Source organism: Triturus cristatus, chromosome 3_2 (genome assembly GCF_964204655.1).
Source record: "Triturus cristatus chromosome 3_2, aTriCri1.1, whole genome shotgun sequence".
NCBI lineage: Eukaryota > Metazoa > Chordata > Amphibia > Caudata > Salamandridae > Triturus > Triturus cristatus.
Window position 1 is genome coordinate 1,222,712,025 of NC_140584.1, and position 8,391 is coordinate 1,222,720,415.

Genomic DNA, 8,391 nt, shown 5'->3' on the forward strand with positions numbered 1-8,391 from the left:
CATATAGTAACACAAACAGACCCACCACTAAAAAACCCGCCCACAGAAAGAGAAGGAGGAAAGCCAGTCCCCAGGAAGAAGAAGGTCCCTTCCACGGCAAAATCCACCCCACCCAAACCCAAACTCCGCCTCCCACATCTCACTCTCCCTCTGCCAAAAAAAACGTAATTATATTTCCTGCCAAACCCTGGTTGGCCCCTCCCATATGGAAACCTTGAGGTGCCTAGCTTGCCTACCCTCCTGAGGAGGTAATCATGGGCGGTGTTTAAAAGGCAAGTTTGTTGGCAGACCTGCTTGTCAAATCCCACCTTAAATGTAAATATATGGACTGGTCAAAGGCCCTCAGACTTGTACATAGTTCAGTCACTGTAACCTTAAATAGATAATTTCCATTTCAGTGTACATTGTTCATGCCATTGTTTATGTTATACATGTATAGGTGTCATGTGCTTTAGGATATCTGGTGACATGTACTGATCCTACATGCGCCTCCCAGCTGCTCCTCCCTCCCACTTGTCCATAAATGGCGACCGCGCGGCGCAGGTGAGTGTGACCTGTTCTCAGGACACCCCGGCGCCGCATGGCCACCAGCTGTGTGAGTGCCCCTCGCCCCTGCTCGCAGCCTCGTTGTGCCTCGTTGTGCTGTTTTGCCGCCCTAGCTGCCTGCCTCGCTGCTCCCTGCCCCTCTGCCGTGTGTTCGTAATTTTTTTGTAATTTATTGTGATTCTGCTGTTGTTCTCATTGCCTTCTGTTTTGTCTCTGCTGTTGTCCCCCTGTGCCTGTGTGCGCTTATATTGCCTTGTTTAAACTTTAGTGTCGTCCCACTGTGCCTTGCCCACCCCGCTCCCCGCTTCCTGCCGCCGTTCATGCGGCCACGCCCCCTTTTGTTTTCTGTCCTCCCCGCTCCCGCCTCCCAGCTGCTCCTCCCTCCCACTTGTCCATAAATGGCAACCGCGCGGCGCAGGTGAGTGTGACCTGTTCTCAGGACACCCCCGTGCTGGAGCAGAGTTTTCTATTGAAAATTTATTGAGATTTAAACTCCAGTTTATGTTTATATGTCATAATTAAAATTACTGATAATTAATCATTAAAAATTAATCTTGTTGAAGTTTCTGACTAACCAACTTTACTAATGAAAGAGTTACACGCGGGAATGCATTTATGTTGCTTTATTAACACGTGAACTAAGTTGGTGGGCGAATTAATTAGATATGTGTGGTTAATGTGCTATTTTGTTATTTGTTTAAGCGCAAACGCTTTAAAATAACGTGCTGTTAATGCTTCTTTGTGTTGCAGATGGCTAGGTAATTACATACACATAAGGGTGTTAGTGGGAATTAACACTGTTTAATCATTATGATGTGGTAATGTTGTTTTGTGTTTCTTTTAATTAATATGGTCCGTTTTGGCCTAAACAAAGATGGCCGCTATTTACAGCCTGCATTTGAGTGAATAGAATACGACGAGAGGCCTTGCTGAACATGGTTGGAAACCACCTGATCTCAGCCTCTGACTGTATTAAACGTTTCCGTGAGGACAGCAGCTCCGGGCTTGCTGCCAATTGCCCTTGGAGAAGAATAAAGCCACAATGAACTCTGATAAACTTGCGGTGGCTTCATTGTGATTCCGAGGAAGAGCATTCATGGATGTAACTTTTTAGTTTGAGCTTCCTTCTTCCGTGTTTTTATTTTTGTGATTTTCGTGAGCGGAGGTTTTCTAAATGTTGCGAGTCAACATCCTTTCCTGCTCGCTCTGCTCAATGGCTCAACGGACGTTTAGAGTTTGTTTGTTACTTTAATTTGTTAGTTTTCCTATAAATATTGTTAGACTAGAGAGGGTCTAAGGCCACTTCTTCCCGAACCTATGCTCGAGAGGATCGACGCTGATTGAGAGGACGGCGACTCGGGAGACTTTACTGAGAGACCTGTCCTGACCCATTTAGCTGAGAATAATGATTTCGCTATTGATTGACTTTCCTTTGAACTAATTTAGATAAACAACCATTTTGTTTGAATTACAGTGTCGGGTGGTTATTTCTTTGTCGTTTATTGAGTATTCAAATGTATTTCCAATGTTTAAAATCATGACTCAAGACAAGATCTTTAGGTCGCGTTGACCTCGCCTTAGATGCAGATTGTTTAGGATTTCTCTTGTATATTCAGTGCGGATAGAGTAATAGAATGAATGTCAGTGTGATGGGCCCTAGCGTATGATGAGTGTATGTGCGCATGACTGTGGAATTACTCTGTCCGTGGAAGTAGGGAGAATTTATAGGTTCTGATCTGCAGCACCCGCGCTGCACGGCCACCAGCTGTGTGAGTGCCCCTCGCCCCTGCTCGCAGCCTCGTTGTGCCTCGTTGTGCTGTTTTGCCGCCCTAGCTGCCTGCCTCGCTGCTCCCTGCCCCTCCGCCGTGTGTTCGTAATTTATTGTAATTTATTGTGATTCTGCTGTTGTTCTCATTGCCTTCTGTTTTGTCTCTGCTGTTGTCCCCCTGTGCCTGTGTGCGTTTATATTGCCTTGTTTAAACTTTAGTGTCGTCCCCCTGTGCCTTGCCCACCCCGCTCCCCGCTTCCCGCCGCCGTTCACGCGGCCACGCCCCCTTTCGTTTTGTGTCCTCCCCGCTCCCGTCTCCCAGCTGCTCCTCCCTCCCACTTAGCCATAAATGGCGACTGCGCGTACGCGCAGCGGTCACGCGCAGCGGGCGCGCCGATTGTGCGCCGAAGGCACGCCAAAGGCAAGCCCGTCTGTGCCCGTCTGCACCGACCCGCGCCCAGCGCCAGAACCCCCTGGCCCCCGCCATTGCCAGCCCACCCGACGGACCTACGACGCCGCGGCCCTCACCTGCACAACCTGCAAGTTCACCTGCCTCCAAACCTGCACCGCGCCCGCCAAGCCAAACTCCAGCAGCGACCTCAAGTGCATCCTGCTCAACACCCGCTCCGTCCACAGACACGCCGTGGAACTCTGGAACCTCCTCGACACAACATCACCAGACATCGCCTTCCTCACTGAAACATGGATGAACGCCTCCTCAGCCCCCGACATTGCCATCGCCATCCCGGATGGATACAAGATCATCAGGAGGGACCGCGTCAACCAGACCGGAGGAGGCATCGCCATCGCCCACAAGATCACCATCCGCATCACGACCGACGACACCTTCACCACCGCCGAACACCTCCACTTCCAGATTCACACCGACCCAAAGACGACCCTCAGAGGCACCCTCATCTACAGACCCCCGGGACCACGCACGCAATTCAGCGAAGACATCACGGACTTCATCAGCCCACATGCCCTCCCCTCCGCTGACTACATCCTCCTAGGGGACCTCAACTTCCACCTGGAGAACAACAAGGACCGCAACACCGTCACCCTGCTGGACAACCTCGCCAACCTCGGACTCAAGCAACTGGTCAACACCCCCACCCACTACGCCGGCCACACGCTTGATCCCGTCTTCTCATCCAGCAAGCACATCACCTTCAGCCACTCCACCGGACTCCACTGGACCGACCACAGCTGCGTCCACTTCGGCTTCAGAAAAACCACAACCCACCACCACCCGCATCAGGCTCCTCACAGGAGCTGGAGCAAGATCACCGCCTACAAGCTCACCACCTCCCTCAGCCAGAACCCACCTGCCAGCACATCGGACCCCAACGAAGCAGCCCGCAACTTCACGCAGTGGCTGACCGCCTGCGCCGACGACCTCGCACCACTGAAGAACCCTCCCAGCAGACCCAGAAGCAAGAAAGCCCCCTGGTTCACCGACGAACTCAAGGACTCCAAGAAGACCTGCCGCACCCTCGAGAAAGCCTGGCTCCTCGACCAGACCACTGACAACATGACCGCCCTCAAACACGCCACCCGCAAGCACCACCAGCTCATCCGCACCACCAAGAAGAAATCACTGAAGGAGCGACTGGACAACAACGCCCATGACAGCAAGGAACTCTTCAGCATCGTCAAGGAGTTCTCCATCCCCAGCACCGGCAACAACGACATCACCTCATCACAAGATCTCTGCGACTCCCTCGCCTCGTTCTTCCACCGCAAGATTGCCGACATCCACAACAGTTTCGGCGCACCATCCTCGCACCCAGCCACCGAACCAACGCACCCCACCGCCACCCTCCGCACCTGGACCCCGGTGACCACCAAAGACACAGCCCGCACGATGAACACCATCCACTCCGGTTCTCCAACCGACCCCTGCCCCCACCAGGTCTTCAACAAGGCCGACTCCACCATTGCACCCCAACTCCGGGACGTCATCAACACCTCCTTCAACACTGCCACCTTCCCGGAGAGCTGGAAGCATGCCGAGCTCAGCGCCCTACTGAAGAAACCAACAGCGGACCCCACCGACCTCAAAAACTTCTGCCCCATCTCGCTCCTCCCTATTCCTGCCAAAGTCATAGAGAAGATCGCCAACAGACAGCTTGCCGCCTTCCTCGAGACAAACGGATCCCTCGACCCCTCGCAGTCCAGTTTCAGAGCCAACCACAGCACCGAGACCGCCCTCATCGCAGCCACCGACGACATCCGAGCCCTGCTCGACAACGGGGAAACAGCAGCATTCATCCTCCTGGACCTCTCCGCAGCATTCGACACTGTCTGCCACCGCACCCTAGTCCAACGCCTCAGCAACACCGGCATCCAAGAGAAGGCACTGAAGTGGATCACCTCGTTCCTCGCCGGAAGAACACAGAGAGTCCGCCTCCCCCTGTTTTGATCTGAGGCCACCGAAGTCATCTGCGATGTCCCGCAAGGATCATCACTCAGCCCCACCCTCTTCAACGTCTACATGAGACCTCTTGCAGCCATCGCACGCCAGCACAACCTCAACATCATCTCCTACGCTGACGACACCCAACTGATCCTCTCCCTCACCAGAGACCCTGCCACCGCCAGAACGAGCCTACACGAAGGATGAAAGACGTCACCGAGTGGATGAAGAACAGCCGCCTGAAACTGAACTCAGACAAGACGGAAGTCCTCATCCTGGGACCATCACCCTCCGCCTGGGACGACTCCTGGTGGCCCCCAGCCCTGGGCACCGCCCCCAAGCCAACAGACCATGCACGCAATCTGGGCTTCATCGTGGACTCCTCCCTCTCGATGACCAGACAAATCAATGCCGTCTCCTCATCATGCTTTCACACCCTTCGCATGCTTCGCAAGATCTTCCGATGGATCCCGACCGAAACCAGGAAGACGGTCACCCAGGCCCTCGTCACCAGCCGACTGGACTACGGAAACACCCTCTATGCCGGGACCACAGCCAAGCTACAGAAAAGACTCCAATGCATCCAGAACGCCTCCGCCCGACTCATGGACATCCCCCGACGCAGCCACATCTCCGGCCACCTGAGGGACCTGCACTGGCTCCCCGTCAACAAGAGGATCACATTCAGGCTCCTCACCCATGCACACAAGTCTCTCCACGACCTGGGCCCCAAGTACCTCAACGACCGCCTGACCTTCTACACGCCCACCCGCCAGCTACGGTCTACCAGCCTCGCCCTCGCCACCGTACCACGCATCCGAAGAGCCACCGCCGGAGGCAGATCCTTCTCCTACCTGGCGGCCAAGACATGGAACTCCCTCCCCATCCACCTTCGGCTGACCCAGGACCACCTCGCCTTCAGGAGACAACTCAAGACCTGGCTGTTCGAGCAGTAGCGGACCCCTTCCCCCAAGCGTCTTGAGACCCTTCCGGGTGAGTAGCACGCTATACAAGTTATGATTGATTGATTGATTGATTGAGAGATCGAGCTTTAGGTGTGGTAGTTGTGTTGCATTCCTTGTCATCGGAAGTTGGATGCATGAGGTCTACAGTACCAGGGATGTATCTTTTGCTAGACATGGACTGAACTGGGAAGCCTCCTGGTGGAAATGCGTGCTGCTCATTAACGCTGTTCAGCACTTCAAGCCAGCATTATTTTCACATTGTCGTGTAGTGGACATGTTGAAGATGTGTGTTGCGACTAACTTGCATCAGCTCACTTGGAAGTATGGATGCAGGTGTTTGGGTGATAGGGCACATGTGTAAATGTCTCCACATATGTGTTTTCCCTTTCTCTGGATCACTCTCCATGTTCCATGAAGGCAAATACCGCAATGTTTGCTGAGCCTAACTACAGTTCTTAATATCCTTTTTGTGCATGTCTGTAGATGATGTTCAGATGTGTCCACTCTGAGTGAGCAACCCACTACTGCAGGACACATGGTGTCTTTCAGCAATGTGCAACGCTGATGGTGAACCTAGTCCTCAATGTAGTCAGTGACCTACATGTTGCAATGAGTGGCGTCATGACATAGAAATTTCATGTATTGTTGACATGTATGTTGACATGAGTCATTTACTTGAGGAGGCTGTCAGTATTTGAAATGGAAGGTGGGACTCGCAGTCTAGTAAATGATCTAGGCATACCACATGTTTGCGCTGCATATGTATAGTCAAGGATGTGAGTGTCAGCTGTGAAATCAGTGCTGTGAGAGTCAAATTTACATAGTGTGCACAGACAGTCCAGCAATATGCAGTTATACTACACATGGTTTTTGCACTGTGTGCCTACTTATGGATGAGTTGTTGGGGACGTCATTAGCATTGGAATAGACATCAATGTATGGAACAGATTTTCAAAAGGAACTCATTCAACACTATCGGTGTACATGTGGGGACATGGTTGAGGGCATTGTGTCACTGTAGGTATCATGAGGTATGCTCTGTGGACGACTAACAAGATGACGCAGGCCTGGTCGCACTTTTAGTTCATTCGTTTTTCAAATTCCACCAGTGGATGTTCACTGTGCAGTAGGCGGTCTTGACCACGGAAAGCACTTCCTTTAAATGACATTAGTTGTATTCAATCTCGCGGTCCTAAGGCGGTCTCCATGCATGACGTATGGCGACTATGTGGCGTATCTGCAAGTAAACATGCCCATACCTCTTAACCTGCCTACTGCCTCACTGTCATCAAGACCTCCTCAACTGAAGCTACGGTTTTCCTTCTATGTGAACCATCATGTCCTGTGCAAAAGGGTTGAGGGCCCCAGCCTTCTATCCTGGAGAACTGGAGACGTTGGTAGAAGAGGTGCTCCCGCTGTATGGACAACTCTATGGCTCAGCAGAGGAGCAGGTAGGAACCTAACGTTGGCCATTTAATTTGTTGTTCTGCATGACTTCCTGTGTCTGGGTCTATGACGTTGCTCATGTGTGCTGTGTGCCATGTGATATGTGAGATGGTGTACCTGGGTAAGATAGTTACAGAACTTTTGAAATTGGCATAGGTGGTCATATTTCTGATAGTTGGTGTCCATTGCCTCAGTGTTTGTGCTGTGTATTTATCCTGTGACGTTAAGGTGGGGATGAAGTGAGACATGTGTAAAGATGAAATACTGACACATGATCAAGCAGTGCTGTTAACAGCATGTAAATGAGACCACCTGCATGGCACTGGTTCCCTTACTAGGCTCGAGATACATACAAGGTGACACAAGCACCTTTAGGCAGTCTGTTTACTCACTAAATCTTGGGTATCTGTTTTTCTGTTGTACACTGGGTGCAGGTGGCAAGTAATGCCGCCTCTTGTTGCACATAGTATTCACATGACAGAGGCAGGGAGACACCGTCACTGTGGCATTAGCATGTCAGTCCATTGTTACTCCATGGCTTATGTGTTTGTTCTGCATTTCCCCAATCTCACTCCCTTCCCATACTGTATAGTGTAGTTTAGTAGGCTCCCACAAGTAGTGAGTTTGGTGCTGGACAGGTAAAAGCTGTGACCCATTTCTTTGATTGGCCCTTCCCATACTACTCTCTCTATACCTTGTGTACATGTTTTAGAATAGGTTAGTTGAATGTTGGCAGCCCCTGATCAGGGGCTTGTCTCTGTTGTCCCACACTGTGATAATATGTTTTGGGAGTGATTCCACCTGTGATCTTCCTATGGTGTCTTTTTTCTGTTATTATGGCAGAGGAATTTCCGGTTGAGTACTCATGTCCCTTGTTTGACAGTACTTGAACTAGGCCATGTCTGCCCTCCAACACTTGTTGAGTTTAGCATCTTGTCCTGAGTTATACTTTGTAGATGACGTTGGCGATTTATGTATGTGTCTTCCCTGTGAAAGTGGAAGTGGTGGCAGAGGGTATGTACTGTGCACGTATCGGTAAGCACACAGATTCTAACACACTTTTCTTGAACACCCTTTAAGAGGTCCGCATGGCCAGAGCATAACAGAGTATCTCCTGACAGTATGACATACGCAAGTCATCACCTTGTGGCCTTTGTTTTTCAGACATGATTGTGCTCACCACTGTCATGCTGCATGTGGCATGTGCTTGTTGTGTATGTTCCATATGGTGACATGGTGTGTAGAGA